Below are 22,798 nucleotides of genomic sequence, written 5' to 3'. Positions count from 1 at the left end.
TTTCACGCATTTTTCCTCCTATATGTACTCCTAGGCTATTTCCACGTGCTTCCTTTTGCCGACATGTGGGACATAGAGCATCTGGGTCATAGTGCATGCATGACTTGGAGCATATGCAACCATGCCAGTGTACTTTACATTTCAGACCTGACGAATTACATGCAAACCCCCCATAGAAAAATAAATAAATGAATGAATTACTACATGCAAACCGGATTATTTTCATAGAAATCGGAGCACGTTCAATAAATTTTGGTTGTAACACCTTAAAAAATGACCGGACCTAAACCAGTCTAAGGGCCTCTTTGATTCGCAGGATACTGAAAACACAGGAATGGGGAAAGTATGATGGCGACGAACCGAGAGGAGGAGGAAGAGGAGTAGTAATATACTTACATGCTAGAGACTGGACTGTAGTAGGATACATTGTTTTTTATGGCTATATCACCACATTGTGTTCTACGGTCACCTTTGTAGTTTGTGCCAAATTTTAACCAAAGATTTAGCTAACAAAATGTTAATGCATGTCAACAAAAATTATGTCGTTGGATTCGTATTTGAACATAGTTTTGAATGATATATTTTTTGGTAATATGCATGAACATTTTGTTAGTTCAATCTATAGTCAAAATTTGACACGAAATACAATGGGACCAATATACCGCATGATTCTTTGCTCCTTATTATGTCGCCGACATGTGGGAGAGCCAGCACCCAGGTCGAGGTGTCATGCTCAAGATTAGAGTGGGGAACGAAAGGGGGGCATCACCCCGGTCGTAGCGCAGTAGTAATAATGACTATAATGAGCAGCCATATCACAAGACCCCATCTTTCCAGCAGTAACAAGCCGTCAAATCACACAGCCCTATCTTTCCAGTAGTAAGTTGAATCCGCTAGTCCCTCACCCTCCTCGCCTTTCTGACAAACCAGCTACGCAAAAACTGCGGCACATATTGCCCGGGAAAAGCCCCGCCCTCAACTTTAAAATACTCCTAGTATAATTTTGTTTCAATGAATTGCGCCATGGAGTAGAAAACTAAAAGAAAAAGGTGGTACATGTAAACAAATATAGTTCAAGCTTGATTCGGAATGTAAACCGTGCATGTATTTATACATATAGGTTACTTCAAAGTACCGAGTCCATTGATGCAATATGGTCAAACTGTACCATCGATATCTCAAAGCCTAAATAGTTCGAGCTTGTTTGTTCTATATAAATAGTACTAGTACTATATGTTTATTCACCCGTGGGGTTGCTCAATGAATGGAGGGCCGGGGAGCACAAGTGAACAATACTACTAGCAGTACTAGTAGTAAGTAGGAGGAGTACAGTACAGTACAAGGTGCGATGTACAGTTAGTCACGTAATATAGAGTTTCTTTTCTTTAATGCCACGTACACAAATTAAAATGCTTGTTGTGGAGAGAGAAAGATAGTCACTCCATTATATATATAGGTAGGATCCTGAGCGCTTGCTTTACTAGAGTTGCTCTCTTCATTCTCTCATCCTCTCCAGATCTAAACAAGACAGTTGTAGCGACTCTCTCTCTCTCTCTCTCTCTCCTCACTGCTGGTCACAAATCTGGCCGGATCCCTTCTGTTGAGGTGTGTACGGGAATAGGTACATCATTCACATGGTCATTAGCAGCGAGGGAGGAAACCCACAGCTACCGGCGGGTCCCCATCCTCTGCCCATGATGTTCTCTCCGACACAACACCGGCTCAGGAGGTCCTCGGACCACTTCTTCCTCCCTGTCATATTGTGGGCAGATACGACCTCCCGTCGCCATCCTAGCCACATCCCGACGACACTGAAGTATAAGTTCCTTCGAAAGCGGCCTTGCCCTACTGCCCCAGCACCCCAAGAGGCTGCATGTGGATCTTTTTCTACTTCCATCCGCTCTTCCAAAGCCACCTAAATTTTTAGTATTATTAGAGGTAAAGCTACTTCATGCAGTCAAATCTAGAACTTGGTCCAAACATCGAAGGGGGGGAATGTTGTAGCATGAATCTAGGACTTGATTCAAAGAGGAAATAACAGGGGGAAAGTAGTGGAGACTGGATACCCAATGGGTCTCTTGGTTGGAAAGGGAAATAAAGGGAAAAGGCAGTACAAACTGGATAAGGAACAGATCTATTATTGGTTGAGAAAAGGATAGAAATTGGTGGCTGGATACAAGTCAACAGAGTATGTCCAGGATTAGATTTGATGCCCTCACATAGTAAAAGGTCTCCAGGATTAGATTTGATGCCCTCACAGAGTATGAACAAACTCGGCATCACCACTTTATGCCTCCTTGTAGTTACATTGTGCTAATGCGTCCACTGTCGCATGTCCTTATACCAACTTTATGTTGTTGTTAATGTAAAGGCGCATGTAAAATGAAGCAACACACTGTTACCATAAGGACATGTCTAACCAATGTTATTGTTAATCTAATGCCTCCAGTAATACGGTGCAATTAAACCGTGTTACAAATGGTACTCCTGCTGTTTTTCCTAGTATGATAAGTAAGTTGCTTCTTTACGCTATTGAGTGTCCTGGTGTCCCCACTATCCCATTCCCTTAAACCAACTCTTTAGCTGATGTTGATCAACTGTATCTGGTAAAGAAGCAATGCCACCATTAAATTAATCCCATATTTGACGAATGTCATTATTGATCGTAATGCTTCCGGTAACATGAAGCAATGTTGCAGTTTTAAAATTTCTACTGCTCATGTGTGATTGCCATGAACACAATCAAGATGCTTCTTTTCATTTCGTGTATGTTTTGTATCTTGTTATTGACGAGTAACTATTTTGTTTCTATCTTTTTGTGCAGATAGGGATATCCATTTCACCTCATTGCTATTGTGACCTTTTGGTGAACTGCACAAAACACTTTTTTTGGAATGAGTGTCTTGTGCAGTTCAACTAAAATGTCACGTGGGCAATGTCTCTCAATTTTGGTTGAACTGCACAAAGGTTGATTGGAGTTTCCAACATCTCCGTCAAACTATGCTGGTAATCTCGTGCAACATTTTATTGCCTTTGCAAGACGAGTCATCACTGTCACCACATTGGGACTTTATTTTAGTGGAACTGCACAAAAGGACAAGCAAATTATAGTTGCACCTTGCATGAGCAGGACAGCCAACCTTAATGTTGCTCATTTATAGTGCAACTACTAAAGAAGAACCTGCCAGCTCATGAGAGATAGTACTTCTTGCTAGCTGCATGATGCAATTTTTGCTTCATTTCAGGCAAACTGCAGAAAAATGTCGCATGAATTGAATCATCTGAGTGGACCTGCAGGTTCACCACATTGAGTCATGGCGGCGTAGGGCCCCTCTCTCATTATGGTTCCCATGACCGGGTATGTTCCTTTTTGGTTGATATTGACTCTGCATCCAGCTAGTGATCTTGTACTACTGTTTTGGCACTGCTATGAGAAAGCAATAATGATATTGTTTTTGCATCTTAATTTAATGCCACTAATAATTTGTGGCAATCTTTTGGCACCGCTACTGCCACTGATAAAATGAAGTAATAATGCATTTAAAATAGAGTTATTGTCTTAGCTACCATTTCATTTCCAATGTAGTTAACTTGTAGAAGGCCTATCCGACAGAATCAAGTCCATGTGCACTGCATCAATGACATAGCTACAATGAACTAGTTGAGTCCATCACGCCTACCATTGAGGTGGTGCGGGCCCCCTCTCTAACTGGCGTGCACCATAATTTTAGTTGAACTACACAAAAAAGTGATTGAAATGAGTCGACACTCCTCCTTCCACTGCCACACTGAGGTGTTAATGGATGTCAACGAACCGCCTTCATGGCAAGATACAAGGACATGAAGAATAACTTGATCTCCCAAAATCATCTCACGCAGGTCAGTAATGTCCTTTATCAACATGATTGTGCTTTGTCATACTTGCTAACGTTGTATTTTTTTAATAAAGCTATTCTATCGCAATCTTTTCTCGTTTTGGAAATAAAGTTGCTTCAACTAGTGCCAATATTATAGAAATCATGCTCTTTCTTATCTATGCAAATAGGAATACTCAACTACAGATGTTGTGATGGTCAAAAGCATTCGCCAAGTTCTTTGGTTGTATGACACGGCTAGCCAAGATGGATTTAATCCGGAGATTCACTTTATCCAAAGGCTCTAAAGTGCCATGCGTGTGTGCAAGGTGGCGTTGATTGATGATTCCACTAGATTCTGCTATGTGTATTTGTTAAATACAAAGGATGAGGCTCTATACACACTACTTCAAAATCTAAAAGGCCCTCTTGTGCATATATTGGAAGTGGTAGTTCCACCGGTGATGCAGAATATTTCAGCTGCCAATGTTTGACCTACGTGCCCTCTAAAAGGACTGGTTTCAATGTTTAAGAAAATCCTTGGATCAAATTGCTTACATGAAGCATCGATCAATTTTTATTTATTTGTTCACATTCTCACAATGTTTGAGTTGTACAGTTACGATTGGCTCTGATATGTGAATCATTGAGATGTGTAGGCATCTTTGTTGTACTTATTATTTGAATCTAATGGGTTGGTTCTGAATCTTGCAATCTAGGAATCATTGTGATGTGTAGGCATCTTTGTTTTACTTATTATTTCAATCTTATTGATTGGTTCTGAATCTTGCAAGCTGGGAAACACGGCATGATGATGCAGAGGACAACAACCATAACAAGTTGTTCAAACTTGGTAGTATTATCTGTGAAAGTGCGGCAAATGAGTTGATCATTTGCATCCTGAGAATAATAATTCTAATTGTTGTGCATGTTGATCCTATGGCACTGATAGAACGAGCCAATGCTTTGCTTGTTTTAAGAATAAATTTTAATTAAAGCTAGTAAAATTTAAGTAAAGTGACCACTAAAACTTGCTATTACAGTACTAATATAGACCCACTCGTGAACCCGAGGGGGCATGTTTTGCCGGGCGTGCAGCGGGCGAGGTAGGGGTAGTAATTGATGTCGCCTATACACACTCAGTTTACTGTTGGATGAAGTTCCCCAATAGCTGAAAAATGAAGTTCTGCCGCCGCCTACCGACTCGTTCACCATCGATTGCAGTTCCCCAAGATTGGAAAAATGAACTACTGCTGCCCCTAGTACCCATGTACACACCGATCGTATTCATCTCCCCCTACCCCCAATCCCCACAAAATGAGAACTGCCACATCAAATCTATGTGAGAGGAGACTCCAATGGCAATCCGAGGGGTGAGCATGCCGGATATGGACTTCAGCAAGGAGTTCACCTTTGAGTTCGCCGTTCAGACCCATGGCAGCACCAAGTTGAATGTGATGTACACCAATGATCCGGACTCAATGAAGCTCTGCCTCGCCAAGTTCAAGCAGTACCTACAGGAGGAGAAACCACAAGGTCAATGTCATGGGACTAGACCTTGAGCCCATCCATTCATCTCCTGACAGGGACCAGCGGATCACCATTGCTCGGGTATGCATGCGGGACGAGGTTCTCGTCTACCACTGCTGTAGGGCCATTAGAGGTTCTGGCGCATTCACCCGTTTCATCAGCACCGCCAACTGCACCTTCGCTACAACGGAGAGTAGGAAGAACGTGACTGTGCTTTATGATTCGGTCATCTGGTGCAACAAGCTTGTCGACATCCAGAAGCAATGCAAGATCATCGGCAACGGGCAGGAGAAGGACTCCGTGGTTGACCTTGCCGCGACCATCATCGACCCCTGCTACGGCAACATGAAAGAAGACGTTGATACCAAGGACCTGAACACGTGGGAGGTACCTCTAAATCTAGCCTACATAATCTACGCAGCCAAGGACGCATACACATGCTATGACATGTACATGTGTATCTTGGACATGACGGCATGTCTGCTTACCATAGCCGACGAGTACACGGACAGCCGCAGCATCATGATCAAGCGTGCCAGGAAGGTCTAGATGATGCACTTTATCTGTTTAAGCACCTTTATCATCTGGGTGTTTCATGCATTAGCCTATGTGTCATAATTATATTTTTGTCCGAAATATTTCGTCTAAAAACCCATTAACTTGTTTGCTTTTTTTGAGTGGTTATTTGCTTATGTATGTAACTAGTTCACTGGGATGTCGTGCTTTGAATCTCCTTCCTCCCAACATATTCCCCTTCTTAGGTGGACCCAGCAGGTCTCGTACACAAACATCTGGGACCAACCACCTATCCATTTGTATTTCTTTATTTTGTTCAATCTTTCGTCCTCTTCCTACAGCGGCTGGCGGTGCTGCCGCGCACGCCTCGTTGACCCATCCTAGCCTATGTCGCTGGCCAGGCCATCCCTCTACTCCCACACATTTTTTGGTGGCGTCATCTTCACCGGCCCACCCTGCATCCAAACAAGTCAACCCTCGTACTCCCCTCCTCCTGCGTCTTCCTCGGCTCCGGTTCGTTCTGGTCCGAGGTCTCGATGTCATCCCACGCCTTGGTGCTCTCGCCGCGACGCCGCCTTCTATCGTTCCCAACATGGTCAACAAAACAAGAGGAATCGGGAGACGACTGTACGTCGAGAGGCTGACAGTCCTGGCCCACCAGGTCCATGGCCTAGGTTTCATTGTTTAAGATGCGCATCCCATGACATGCAGACACAGTTGATCCAGCGGGTTTCAACTTTTTTTGGGGTCCACCAGGTATCAAGCGGCCTCTGGGCCTCCTAGTATAGCTTGTCTATAACATCAATAGCCCAAGTTATGTTTGTTTTTTCAAGGCAACACATAGCTCAGTTCTATTTTTCTATAAGAATGCAAAACTGAACCTATGTTTTCCCTTCTATAATAGTATATATATACTTATATTTATATTTATATCTTATTTTATTACATATATATAATAGAAACAACATAAGGTTTCGCTAAACCTGTCGTTCTTTCAACCATATAGACCTTCCCACTTCCTTTATTTTTTGTTTTTTATTAATCCTATAGCTGAATTTTCTCCCACTTTCTTTTTCGATGTACTCTGAGTTTCTCCCAGTAGTTTTGCCTAGAACTAACTCAACTGTCCCACGTCTAGCCTAAAAATAATAATGCTCCACGTCCTATTAACTCATTAAATTAAAATGATATTTTGTTTCGTAAATCGAAAGTTCTTACAAAATAATAATAATAATAATTGTTTATATATAACTTGGCAAGTTAACTCCTGTTGATTGCGTACGTAAGCTTGCAAAGATTTTACTGACCAATCAATAATAGACGTGCAATCATGTGTTTATGTTTTTATACCATTTCTCTGTCCAGCCCAACATGATATTTTCACCCAGCCCAGCAAGTCCGTTGATTTCGAAAAAAATGCAAATGGGCTTTAAATTCTAACATAATATATAAACGGGATGCATGGACTCTACATCATTGTTTCACCCAACCCGCCAAATGGACTAAAAAAACAAATGGACTGGCTGACATGTGGGCCAGTAGGTCGAAGCCTATGCACTTTCGCAAAAAAAATACAAAGGTCGAAGCCTAAGCAAGGCGTTAGATTTACATCCAATGGCCATCATTCTTCTTCAATCTCTCATCTTCTTCCTCCAGCGCTACCGGGACCGCCTGCTCCAGCCTCCGGCATCCAGTGGCGCTGTTTTGCGCGCCTCGCAGCGAAATGCTACCCCACAGACGGCTAGGCCATCCCTCCACTCCTCCGCACCTCTTGTTATTCTCTGCCGAGTGTAGGCCCACCCCGCACCCAAACCAGTCAAGTTTCCCACTCATCTCCGTGTACGACTCCACTACTGCGTCTTCCCCATCTCCGGGTCGTTACAGTCTGGGGCCTCGCCATCGTCCACCAACCTTGGTGCGCTCGGCACGGTATGGTCAATGTGGTCAACAAACAAGAGTCATCTGAAGATGACTGTACATGGAGAGGCTCACAGTGGGACGCACCACGCCCATGGACGCATGCATGCAACTGCATCCTTTTTACCCTGAAAATAATGTTTTCTCCCCCTAACAGCTGGGCCCACTAGCTACATCTTGGCACGCAAGGAAGTGCGTCCTTATTACGAGCAAAAAAAATGATTCCTCCCCCTGAAGCTGGGACCCATCAGCTATATCTTCGCACGCAAGGAAGTGTCTCCTTATCCTCCCTGACGGCTGGGACCCACCCGGTGGAACCGTACGTAGGGTTGTCTCTCTGGTCGCGAACATGTACGTACATACTGGTCGATTGGTCTCTCTACAAGGATGACCCGTGGCCTATAATTTATGAAGTATTAAGGCCATGTTTACAACAATTTTATATGGTTTTGGTATGATTTGCATGGAACTAACCCGGACTGATGTTGTTTTCAGCAGAACTACCGTGGTGTTGTTTTTTGTGCAGAAATGAAAGTTCTCCAAATGAGCTGGAATTTTTTGACAATTTTTTTTGGAACAAAATAGACCCCCAAAAGCTTCATGGAAGGACCAGAAGGTGAAGGAGCAGGGCACAAGACATCGGGGCGCGCCTGAGGGGCCGGGCTTACCCCGGTGGGTTGTGCTCACCTCGAGGCCCATCTTCGCGTGAAACCGACGCCAAAAATCCTATAAATAGATAAACCATCAGAAGTAACCATAGATCAGAAGTTCTGCCGCCGCAAGCCTCTATAGCCACGAAAAACCAATCTAGACCCCGTTCTGGCACTCCGTCCGAGGGGAAATCATCACCGGTGGCCATCTTCATCATCCCGGCGGCCACCATGATGAGGAGGGAGTAGTCCACCCTTGGGGCTGAGGGTTTGTACTTGTAGCTATGTGTTTAATCTCTCTTTATCTCTCTCTCGTGTTCTTGATGGCACGATCTTGATGTATGCGGGCTTTGTGGATCATATGGTGTTTTCCCCTCTCTATCTCCTTGTGTGAATTGAGTTTTCCCTTTGATATTTCGTTTTATCGGATTGAATATTTTCATGGATTTGAGAGCACTTAATATATGTCTTGCATATGAATACCCGTGGTGACAATGGGGTATTATTTTGATTCACTTGATATGTGTTTTGGAACTCAACTTACAGATTCCCGAGGTGACATTGGGGTAATCTATGCATAGGGGTTGATGCACGTCCTCGTCTTGTTTCTCCGGTAGAAATCTTGGGGCACTCTTTGAGGTTCTTTGTGTTGGATTGAGTATTATGAATCTGAAATTGTTTGATGCATATCATATAATCAACTCACGGATACTCGCGGTGACATTAGAGTATCTAGGTGACATTACAGTTGGTTGATGTGTATCATATGCTGTTATTTTAGTACAAACTCTTGGTTAGATCGATCGGAAAGAATAGCTTGGTGTTATTTTAGTATGAACTCTTGGTTAGATCAATCAGAAAGAATATCTTGGTGTTATTTTAGTATGAACTCTAGGATAGATTGATCGGAAAGAATAGCTTTGAGGTGGTTTCGTACCCTATAAACAATTTCTTCTTATGTTCTCCGCTGGATTAGAACTTTGGAGTGATTCTTCATCGCACGTGAGGGATTGTTATATGATCCAATTAGATTAGCATTGTTGAGATATTGCACTAGCGAAAGTACGGACCCTAGGCCTCAGCATTGCAATATCGTTTGTGCTCTGTTTAATCAATTTCTACCTTGCTGTTTTTTATTGTTGTTATTACAAAAACCAATATCTACTATCCATACTACACTTGTATCACCATCTCTTTGCCGAACTAGTGCACCTATACAATTCACCACTGGATTTGGTGTGTTGGGGACACAAGAGACTCTTTGTTTTTTGGTTGCAGTGTTGTTCGAGAGAGACCATCTTCATCCTACACCTCCCACGGATTGATAAACCTTAGGTCATCCACTTGAGGGAAAATTGCTACTATCCTACAAAACTTTGCGCTTGGAGCCCGACACGAGTCTACAAGAATAAAGTTGCGTAGTAGACATCATGGCCGATCTAGGAGCGACACATGTGACGTAGCACTTGAGGCAGTCCCATATAAATCGTGTACACGTATGTATAGCCACGCTGCAAGAAAGTAAATACGACTACGTGCGCACATACGTGCGGGGTCTTGAACGCATACAGCGACGATGTCATGTTCATCGGCAGCCAACCGGCTGGGTCAGAACAAAGGAAACCGCGTCGTGTTCATCGGGAGGCAAGCGACTGGGTCGGAATGCGTCGTGTTCACCGGGAGCCAACCGACTTGGATGGAAAAGCCCAAACGTGGTCCTGTTCATCGACTCGGGGTCTTGCGTCCCGCAAAACGGAGGAAACAGAGTTCTCTTTGACTGCATATGGTCGAAACGGGGTCTTGTTCATCGGGAGGGGTCTTGCATACGGTGAGATGGAAGAAACGGACTTCTCTCCAACCGTGTACGATCGAAACTGGGTCCTGTTCATCGGGAGGGGTCTGGCGTACCGCAAAACAGAGGAAACTAACTTCTCTCAACCGCCTACGGTCGAAACGGGGTCCTGTTCATTGGCAGGGGTGTGTGGCGTACCGCAAAACGTGACTCCACGAGATATTGTTCATCCAGCCTCCACGGGGTCCTGTTCATCCACTCCAACCGGTTGGGTGTGTGGCGGCCTCCTCGGGGTCCTGTTCATACAGCGACAACGGCATACTACCACGGGGTCCTATTCATCCAGCGGCAATCATGTACTACCACGGGGTCTTGTTCATCCAGCGGCAACCGCCTACACACGACCGGGGTCCTGTTCATCAAAACCCTACCGTGAATTGTTCGTCCACAGCCAACCCAACCAGCTTGACTCACCATGTCTCGACTCGTTCTATGTATCGCGCGTGCGGCAGCAACAGACACTATTCGTCCAAAGCCAACCCAACCGGCTAGCTACGTCTCGCACGGGGGTTCGACCGGCTTCAGTAAGCAACTGCTGCGATCGATTGGGTTCAGTTAGCAGTGAACGAGTCGGTCGGGTTCAGTTACCTGCGAAGGGATCGATTGATCGGCTTCAGTATGTACCATCACGCGATCGCTCGGGTTCAGTAAAGTGAAGCCTCTCGCTCGGGTTCCGTTATAGCGACACGGCTCGCACCACGCACGTGTATGAGAGAAAAGTGCAAACCATAGTGCATCGCTCGGCCCCGACCAACCCACCATAACAGGGATCTCCCCAAAAATTTCCTCGCCCTCACTTCTACCATGATTTTTTATGTCATGGACGACCCAAAGAATGTCATGCAGGTGCATCCCCGGCCCGCCCAGGACGAAAAACCCATTTTTTTGTCATGATTTTTTTCATAGAAGTAGGATCCCACCACATCTATGATGATACGAGGTTTTGTCACAATTATAGTCATAGAAGTGTCATAAGCATGACAAAAAAATCGTTCGACCCATAATGTCATGGATGTGTCTTTCTTTTGTAGTGTAGGCACCAAGACGTCCATGATCGGGGGAAGGGTACCACGACGGGGTGGCGTCCTGGCGGGCAGGACATGCACTGGGATCTAGAGGAGGAAGATAAGGTGATATAGGAGGCTGAGGTGTGCTAGGGTCGAAAGCTGAAGTATGGGCATATCGCTGGGCTCGGGTTTTTTACCAACGGGAGGAGCGGTTAACGAAAATCCCGGTGAAGGGTTATTGAAGAGAAAACAGGGGGGTGTCGGGATGAAATCAAGAAGCGAACAACAGAACGTTAAGTTTTTTTGAACTTTTGAACCTTTATTTAATTATCATGTCCTTTACAAACAAGGGGAACTAGGAAATCACGACGTTTATCATGCCACACCCCATATTTCTGCCCCATAAATCTAGAACATGTAATAGCATGAGCACATTCATTAACGTCTTGCACACGATAATTTATACTCGCTTTACCAAAAGAACTCATCAACTTTTGACAATCATGAGTAATAGCTGCTCCTGGTGCCGGTAGTCAGACGTATTCTGGATAGCTTGAACAATCTCTATAGAATCACTCTCAATAGAGATAAAAAATGCCAAGATCTTCTGCTAGTCGTTGATGAGTCCAATTTATGTGATGATTTTGATAGTTATTTTGTGCCTACATAGGTAGGCTTTTTGAAATTTTACCTCGTCCGCGCACCTATTTTTGTCGATATTCCTTAGCTAACGCTTTTGGACCTATTAATACTTTATGGAAGAAATCCCAGGAAATGGTAGTGGAATCGCGTATTTAATGTGATAATTACCTACCATAGAAGAATCAAGCAAGGAGGCCAAAGGAGGAGTCGCCACAACACTTTCAGAGCCAAAGACAGCATTCCATACGAGCGCGACCGCTCGTATGGGTGGTCGTATAAGGTACCAATGTCGTCGTCTCGTCAACCAATTTCACGCCATGAAATTGGATCGAGTGTCAGATGCTCACGGAGATGAGAAACTCGTCCAGAAGGCAGAACCCTACCCTCCACAGATCATTCGAAGGAGGGATTGGCCAGGAGAAGGGCGCCATCTTCATCACCAAGCACATGGGTGCTATGACATCATCACCATTGTCATTGTCATGATCATCATCCACATCCTTAATGATGTATAATACACAACTTATTCTTGTAGACTCGTGTTGGGCCTCCAAGCACAGAGTTTTGTAGGACAATAGTAATTTTCCCTCAAGTGGATGACCTAAGGTTTATCATTCCGTGGGAGGCATATGATAAACATAGTCTCTCTCAAACAATCCTGCAATCAAATACAAGAAATCCCTTGCGTCCCCAACACACACACCCAATACAATGGCAAATTGTATAGGTGCACTAGTTCAGCGAAGAGATGGTGATAAGAGTGTAGTGTGGATAGTAGATACAAGTTTTTGTAATCTGAAAATAAAAAAACAGCAAGGTAGCAAGTGATAAAACGGAGCACAAACGGTATTGCAATTCTTAGAAACAAGGCCTAGGGTTCATACTTTCACTAGTGCAACATCTCAACAGTGCTAACGTAATTGAGTCATATAACAATCCCTCAACATGCAACAAATAGTAACTCCAAAGTTCTTATCTAGTGGAGAAAATAAGATGAAATTGTTGTAGGGTAAGAAACCACCTCAAAGTTATCTTTTTCAATCAATCTATTGAGCCATCACTAGAAGTGTCACAAACAGCCCTAGACTTCGTACTCAAATGACACCATATGATACACATGAACCAACTCTAATGTCACCTAGATACTCCAATGTCACCACAAGTATTCGTGACTTGATTATTCAATATGCATCAAACAACTTCAGATCCATAATATTCAATCCAACACAAAGAACTTCAAAGAGTGCCCCAAGGTTTCTACAAGAGAAAGAAAGACGAAAATGTGTATCATCCCCTATACATAGATTACCCCAATGTCATGATAATCTGCAAGTTGAATACCAAAACATATATCAAGTGAATCAATAGGACACCCCATTGTCACCCCGAGTATCCATATGCAAGGCATACATCAAGTGTTCTCAAATACAAAAAGAATTCAATCCGATGATAGTGAAACCTCAAAGGTAAAACTCAATGCATCACAACAAGATAGAGAGGGAGAAACACCATATGATCCAACTATATTAACAAAGCTCGTGGTACATCAAGATCATGCAAAATCAAGAACACGAGAGAGAGAGAGAGAAAGAGATATCAAACGCATAGCTACTCGTACATACGCTCAGCCCCGAGGGTGAACTACTCCCTCATCATGGAGACCGCCGGGATGATGAAGATGGCCTCTGGAAATGATTTCCGCCTCCGGTAGGGTGCCAGAGAAGGCCTCCAGATGAGATCGCTTTGATACGGAGGCATGCAGCGGCGGAGCGGAAGTTCTAAGTTTCTTTCTGGGGTTTTTGGTATTTTCAGCCCATAAATCTAGAACATGTAATATCATGAGCACATTCATTAACATCTTGCACACGATAACTTATACTCACCTTGCCGAAAGAACTCATCAACTTTTGACAATTATGAGTAATAGCCGCTCCTGGTGCCGGTATTCAGACGTATTCTGGATAGCTTGAACAATCTCTATAGAATCACTCTCAATAGAGATAAAAATGCCAAGCTCTTCTGCTAGTCGTTGATGAGTCCAATTTATGTGATGATTTTGATAGTTATTTTGTGCCTACATAGGTAGGCTTTTTGAAATTTTACCTCGTTCGCACACCTATTTTTGTCGATATTCCTTAGCTAACGCTTTTTGGACCTATTAACACTTTATGGAAGAAATCCCAGGAAATGGTAGTGGAATCGCGTATTTAATGTGATAATCACCTACCATAGAAGAATCAAGCAAGGAGGCCAAAGGAGGAGTTGCCACAACACATTCAGAGCCAAAGACAGCGTTCCATATGAGCGCAACCGCTCGTATGGGTGGTCGTATAAGGTACCAGTGTCGTCGTCTCGTCAACTAATTTCACCTCGTGAAATTGGATCGAGTGTCAGATGCTCACGGAGATGAGAAACTCGTCCAGAAGGCAGAACCCTACCCGCCGGAGATCATTCGAAGGAGGGATTGGCCAGGAGAAGGGTGCCATCTTCATCACCAAGCACATGGGTGCTATGACATCATCACCATTGTCATCGTCATGATCATCATCCACATCCTTAATGATGTGTACTACACAACTTATTCTTGTAGACTCGTGTTGGGCCTCCAAGCACAGAGTTTTGTAGGACAGTAGTAATTTTCCCTCAAGTGGATGACCTAAGGTTTATCATTCCGTGGGAGGCATAGGATAAAGATAGTCTCTCTCAAACAATCCTGCAATCAAATACAAGAAATCCCTTGCGTCCCCAACACACACACCAAATACAATGGCAAATTGTATAGGTGCACTAGTTCGGCGAAGAGATGGTGATAAGAGTGTAGTGTGGATAGTAGATACAAGTTTTTGTAATCTGAAAATAAAAAAACAGCAAGGTAGCAAGTGATAAAACGGAGCACAAACGGTATTGCAATGCTTAGAAACAAGGCCTAGGGTTCATACTTTCACTAGTGCAACATCTCAACGGTGCTAACATAATTGAGTCATATAACAATCCCTCAACGTGCAACAAATAGTCACTCCAAAGTTCTTATCTACTGGAGAAAATAAGATGAAATTGTTGTAGGGTACGAAACCACCTCAAAGTTATCTTTTTCAATCAATCTATTGAGCCATCCCTATAAGTGTCACAAACAGCCCTAGAGTTCGTACTCAAATAACACCATATGATTCACATGAACCAACTCTAATGTCACCCAGATACTCCAATGTCACCACAAGTATTCGTGACTTGATTATTCAATATGCATCAAACAACTTCAGATCCATAATATCCAATCCAACACAAAGAACTTCAAAGAGTGGCCCAAGGTTTATACAAGAGAAAGAAAGACGAAAATGTGTATCATCCCCTATACACAGATTACCCCAATGTCATGATAATCTGAAAGTTGAATACCAAAACATATATCAAGTGAATCAATAGAACACCCCATTGTCACCCCGAGTATCCATATGCAAGGCATACATCAAGTGTTCTCAAATCCAAAAAGAATTCAATCCGATAATAGTGAAACCTCAAAGGTAAAACTCAATGCATCACAACAAGATAGAGAGGGAGAAACAACATATGATCCAACTATATTAACAAAGCTCGTGGTACATCAAGATCATGCCAAATCAAGAACACGAGAGAGAGAGAGAGATATCAACACATAGCTACTCGTACATACGCTCAGCCCCGAGGGTGAACTACTCCCTCATCATGGAGACCGTCGGGATGATGAAGATGGCCTCTGGTGATGATTTCCGCCTCCGGTAGGGTGCCAGAGAAGGCCTCCAGATGAGATCGCTTTGACACGGAGGCATGCAGCGGCGGAGCGGAAGTTCTAGGTTTCTTTCTGGGGTTTTTGGTATTTATAGGAATTTTTGGCATTGGTTTCACATCAAGGGGGCCCACGAGGGAGCGACAAGCTCGGTAGGTGCCACCTGGGGGTGGGGAACCCGCACCTACCATGCTTGTCGCTTCCTCGTGAGGCTTCTGGTCCTTCCTTGAAGCTTCGGGGGTCTCTTATGGTCCACAAAAAATCACCGTAAATTTTCAGCCCATTCCGAGAACATTTATTTCTCCACAAAAAACAACACCATGGTAGTTCTGCTGAAAACATCGTTAGTTCGGGTTAGTTCTAATCAAATCATACCAAAACCATCCAAAATTGTTGTAAACATGGCATGAATACCTCATAAGTTATAGATACGTTGGAGACGTATCATCATCCCCAAGCTTAATTCCTGCCCATCCTCGAGTAGGTAAATGATAAAAGATATAATTTATGAAGTGTGAATGCTAGTATAGTGCATAAGTTTGATCAATGATAGGTCCAAACACTTTTCTAGCATCATTATATATCACAAACAATAGCTCATCTTATAAAAGTTCTCATGATCAAGTAGCAATCAATTCACATGTTATGGTTCAAACAATTCATTCTCTTGAAACTTAACAACCTATGTTCTTAAACACCAAACACATGCAATTCAACTTATTTTCAACAAAGTCTAAGTAAGAGCTCCACATACTCAATTATCTTATAGACTTCTATGATTGCTAGTACACAAAGCATATTTTTAGAACAAATGGCATCCATCGAACACACAGAAAGATAGGGGCTTGATGTTTTGCCCCCGACCTATTTATCATAGAGATAATTGTCAACAATAATAATTGATGATCAAATATATTTGAATGGCCATATATGACTAGATCTTTCCCTACCGCATGATGCTTGCCAACTAGAGAATAATTGAGGTTGAAATGAGAAGGAATACTATTGACTCTTGCATGAAAGTAAAAAAAATTGACAAGTAAAAGGCCCTTCATAGAGGGAAGCATGGATTTGCAGAGGTGCCAGAGCTCATTGCTTAAAACAGAGATGAATACATTTTGAGAGGCATGCCTTACCTATCAACGTCACGACCGAGAGTTCTAAATATCTTCCATGCTAAACACATTATCGGCGATTCCCAGATGGAAAGGTAAATTCTACTCCCCTCAACCATTCAAACACAAGCCATGGCTAGCCAAATCCTTGGGTGCCCTCCATACAATCAACTTTTCGGGGGAGTTTGTTTCATTATTTTTTGTTTTGATCATGGGATTGGGCATCCCAATTACCAGCCTCTCCCGTGCAATGACAAGTGAATAAACACCCATTGTGAGAATAACCCGCTTAGCATGGAAGATACTGACCACCCCCTACCACTCCATGAGCAGTACGAGCACACAAAGCAGATGCTTATTTGAATGATTGGAGGTGGCACGTGCAAATTTACTTGGAATGATAGAGTAATACCGTATGTAGGTAGGTATGGTGGACACTCATGTAAGAACTTGGCTCAAGGATTTTGGATGCACAAGTAGTATTCCTGCTTAGTACAGAAATTTGGCTAGCAAAAGATTCTAAACAAGCACCACATGTTGGAGGACCCGTAACAATATAACTTCGATGCAAATATACCCAAACATAACTCATTACGTTGTCTTCCTTGTCCAACTTAAACTAATTTTCTCAAGTTTGAAAATATTAATAGGTATTCACAATCATAAAATATGTCCAAGATAATATTTTTGTATGTGAAAGTTCTCTTCCATATACTAATCATTCATGAATTGCTTGTATGACCAATATTGTGATTGTCAAGCTTTAATAAATTTCACTTTCAAAACCCAATGTGAAACTACTAGTAGGCATGATACAAGCATACGAAGCACATATAATTTCAACTTTATGATATTTAATTCATTCAACAATTTACTCTTAGGATATAAGTGAAGAACGAGAGTAAATGACAAACTACTCCAAAAAGACATAAGTGAAGATCAATGAGTAGTCAAACAATTAAGTCGCTATGTGAGGACTATCTCTCATTTAAAACTTTCATACCTAAGTATCTTATTCAAACAGAAAACAAAAATAAAGGGCACTCCAAGAATAGCACATATCATGTGAACAAGTAAAAACTTAGGCTCAACCAAAAGTAACTGATAGTTGTTAAGGAAGAAAGGTGGGATGCCTACTGGGGAATCCCCAAGCTTGAGATTTTGTGTTCCTTAATTCCTCTCATATCACGGTTTCCCTAAATCTTAAAAACTTCATCCACACAAAACTCAACAAGAATTCGTAAGATAAGTTAGTATAAATCAATGCAAAACCTTATCATTCTCTACTGTAACAATTCACTAAAATTATAATTTAATAGTGCATACTAATGCCTCTGCATATTTAATACTTCTACCCTCAGATAGAATCATTAAACAAGCAAACATATGCAAATGATGCAAATTACAACAATCTATCTAAACAGAACAGACTGTAAAGGATGAAGAAAGAGCAATACTTTTCTAACTCCAATTTTTTTGAACAATTACCACATTGTAGAAAATTTATTATAGCTCACCGTGTAAAAATTTCAAGATTTTATCATGTTCTGACTTTCTTCAAGAATTCAGAAAATAATAGAAAACTTTCTGTTTTCAAACAACAACATATAGACTTGCAAAATGAGCATGCTAAAGGCTATACTTGACACTTTTATTGAAATAAAAGATAGAAAACATTATTATAAATATTAGCAAGCAAATCCAACTAAAAGAAAATGATGCTCCAAGCAAAACACATATCATGTGACGAATAAAAACAAAGCTTGAAAGTTACCGATAGTGTTGAAGATGAAAGAGGGGATGCCTTCTGGGGCATCCCCAAGCTTGGACGCTTCGGTCTTCCTTATATAGTACCTTGGGGTGCCTTGGGAATCCCCAAGCTTAGGGTCTTGCCACTCCTTATTCTCCTCATATTGATATCTCACCCAAAACTTGGAAACTTCAATCACACAAAACTTAACGGAACTTCGTGAGATAGGTTAGCATGATAAAGAGCAAATCATTCACTTGGGTACTGTGAAGACAATATTCAAAAAAATTCTCACACAATGCCTACTTTAATCTATCATTTCTGCTATTTATATTCACCAATATAAGCCATAGAAACTAGAAAACAAGCAAACTATGCATTGAAAACAGAATCTGCCAAAAACAAAATAGTTTAAAATGTTCTGAACAACAACCATTCTTATGTAACTCCAATTTTTTTTGAAAAAATAGGCAAAACGTAGGAAATTTGTATGTCAATCATGTGTATAAATTTTAGAATTTTTCGAAAAAATGATTTTGAACAATTCTGTTATCGGAGGCAAAAGTTTCTGTTTTGGCATAGAATCAAGTCAACTATCATCCACACTATCCCAAAGACTTTACTTGGTACTTTATTGAAACAAAATCTATAAAACATGATTACTATAGTATTTGATCATGTGAACAAACAAAAACATTAGGTATAAGTATTGGGTTGTCTCCGAATAAGCGCTTTTCTTTAATGCCTTTTTAGCTAGACATGATGATTCCAATGATGCTCACACAAATGTGATGAATTGGAACAAAATTGGAGCATCATGAAACATATGGCAAGAACATTTAAGCCTAACACACTTCCTGTGCATATGTATTTTGCTAGAAAACAACTTGTGGGAGCAACAATCAACTAGCATAGGAAGGCAAAACAAGCATGACTTCAAAACTTTCAACACATAGAGAGGAAACTTGATATTATTGAGATATGTAGAAGCATATGTTCCTCTCTCATAATAATTTTCAGTAGCATCATGAATGAATTCAACAATATAACTATCACATAAACCATTCTTCTCATGATCCACATGAAGGAAATATGCCCTAGAGGCAATAATAAAGTTATTATTTATTTCCTTATTTCATGATAAATGTTTATTATTCATGCTAGAATTGTATTAACCGGAAACTTAGTACATGTGTGAATACATAGACAAAACAAAGTGTCCCTAGTATGCCTCTACTTGACTAGCTCGTTTATCAAAGATGGTTATGTTTCCTAACTATAGACATGTGTTGTCATTTGATGAACGGGATCACATCATTAGGAGAATGATGTGATGGACAAGACCCATTCGATAGCTTGCCATTATGATCGTTACAATTTCATTGCTACTGCTTTCTTCATGACTTATACATGTTCCTCGGACTATGAGATTATGCAACTCCCGAATACCGGAGGAACACCTTGTGTGCTATCAAACGTCACAACGTAACTGGGTGATTATAAAGATGCTCTACAGGTGTCTCCAAAGGTGTTTGTTGGGTTGGCATAGATCGAGATTAGGATTTGTTACTCCGTGTATTGGAGAGGTATCTCTGGGCCCTCTTGGTAATACTCATCACTATAAGCCTTGCAAGCATTGTGACTAATGAGTTAGTTGCGGGATGAAGTATTATGGAAGGAGTAAATAGACTTGCCGGTAACGAGATTGAACTAGGTATGATGATACTGATGATCAAATCTCGAGCAAGTAACATACCGATGACAAAGGGAACTACGTATGTTGTTATGCGGTTTGACCGATAAAGATCTTCGTAGAATATGTAGGAGATAATATGAGCATCCAGGTTCCGCTATTGGCTATTGACCGGAGATGTGTCTCGGTCATGTCTACATAGTTCTCGAACCCGTAGGGTCCGCACGCTTAACGTTCGATGATGATTTGTATTATGAGTTATGTGATTTGATAATCAAAGTTTGTTTGGAGTCCCAGATGAGATCACGGACATGACGAGGAGTCTCAAAATGGTCGAGACGTGAAGATCGATATATTGGAAGGCTATATTCGGACATCAGAAAGGTTCCGAGTGATTCGGGTATTTTTCGGAGTACCGGAGAGTTACGGGAATTCGCCGGGGGAGGTAGTGGGCCTTAATGGGCCATACAGGAAAGGAGAGAAGGGCCTCAAGGGGTGGCCGCGGCCCCCCCCCCATGGGCTGGTCAGAATTGGACTAGGAGGGGGTGGCGCCCCCTCCTTCCTTCTCCCCTCTTCCTCCTTCCCTTCCTTCTCCTAGTTGGAATAGGAAAGGGGGGGCGAATCCTACTTGGACCGGGAGTACAAGTAGGACTCCCCCCTTTGGCGCGCCCCCTCTAGGCCAGCCTCCTCTTCCTCCCTCCTATGTATACGTGGGCAGGGGGCACCCCAAAGGCACTCCAAGATTTGTCTTAGCTGTGTGCGGTGCCCCCCTCCACAGTTACACACCTCGGTCATATCGTCGTAGTGCTTAGGCGAAGCCCTGCGCTGGTAACTTCATCATCACCATCGCCACGCCGTCATGCTGACGGAACTCTCCCTCACCCTCAATGGGATCAAGAGTACGAGGGACGTCTTTGAGCTGAACATGTGTTGAACACGGCGGTGCCGTACGTTCGGTGCTAGGATCAGTCCGATCTTGAAGACGTACGACTACATCAACCGCGTTGATATAACGCTTCCGCTTTCAGTCTACGAGGGTACGTGGACACACTCTCCCGCTCGTTGCTATGCATCACATGGATAGATCTTGCGTGATCATAGGTAATTTTTTTGAAATACTGCATTCCCCAACAGTGGTATCAGAGCCAGGTCTATGCGTAGATGTTATATGCACGAGTAGAACACAATGAGTTGTGGGCGATAATAGTCATACTGCTTACCAGCAACGTCTTACTTTGATTCGGCGGTATTGTTGAATGAAGTGGCCCAGACCGACATTACATGACCGCGTTCATGAGACTGGTTCTACCGACGTGCTTCGCACACAGGTGGCTAGTGGGTGTATGTTTCTCCAACTTTAGTTGAATCGTGTTTGACTACGCCCGGTCCTTGTTGAAGGTTCAAACAGCACACTTGACAAAAAATCGTTGTGGTTTTGATGCGTAGGTAAGAACGGTTCTTGCTAAGCCCATAGCAGCCACGTAAAATTTGCAACAACAAAGTAGAGGACGTCTAACTTGTTTTTGCAGGGCTTGCTGTGATGTGATATGGTCAAGATGTGATAAGATATAAATTGTTATATGAGATGATCATGTTTTATTTAAAGTTATCAGCAACTGGCAAGAGCCTTATGGTTGTCTATTTATTGCATAAGATGCAAGCGCCATATAATTGCTTTATTTATCGCTATGCGATAGCAATAGTTGCAAAAGCAATAGTTGACGAGTCGACCATGTGACGACACATTGATAGAGATCAAGATGAAGGAATCATGGTGTCATGCCGGTGACAATGGAGATCATGACGGTACCTTGGAGATGGAGATCAAAGGCACAAAATGATGATGGCCATATCATGTCACATATTTTGATTGCATGTGATGTTTATCTTTTATGCATCTTATTTTGCTTAGTACGGCGGTAGCATTATAAGATGATCCCTTACTAAATTTCAAGGTATAAGTGTTCTCCTTGAGTGTGCACCGTTGCGATAGTTCTTCGTGCTAAGACACCAGGTGATGATCGGGTGTGATAAGCTCTACGTTCACATACAACGGGTGCAAGCCAGTTTTGCACACGCAGAATACTTGGGTTAAACTTGATGAGCCTAGCATGTGCATATATGGCCTCGGAACACTGGAGACCGAAAGGTCGAGCATGAGTCATATAGTAGATATGATCAACATAGAGATGTTCACCATTGAAAACTACTCCATCTCACGTGATGATCGGACATGGTTTAGTTGATTTGGATCACGTGATCATTTAGATGACTAGATGGATGTCTATCTAAGTGGGAGTTCATAAGTAATATGATTAATTGAACTTTAATTTATCATGAACTTAGTCCTGATAGTATTTTGCAAATTATGTTGTAGATCAATAGCTCGCGTTATAGTTTCCCTATGTTTTTATATGTTCCTAGAGAAAGCTAAGTTGAAAGATGATAGTAGCAATGATGCGGACTGGGTCCGTGATCCGAGGTTTATCCTCATTGCTGCATAGAAGAA

The sequence above is a fragment of the Triticum dicoccoides genome, chromosome 7B (assembly GCF_002162155.2).
Source record: "Triticum dicoccoides isolate Atlit2015 ecotype Zavitan chromosome 7B, WEW_v2.0, whole genome shotgun sequence".
NCBI lineage: Eukaryota > Viridiplantae > Streptophyta > Magnoliopsida > Poales > Poaceae > Triticum > Triticum dicoccoides.
This window is presented reverse-complemented; position numbering follows the sequence as displayed.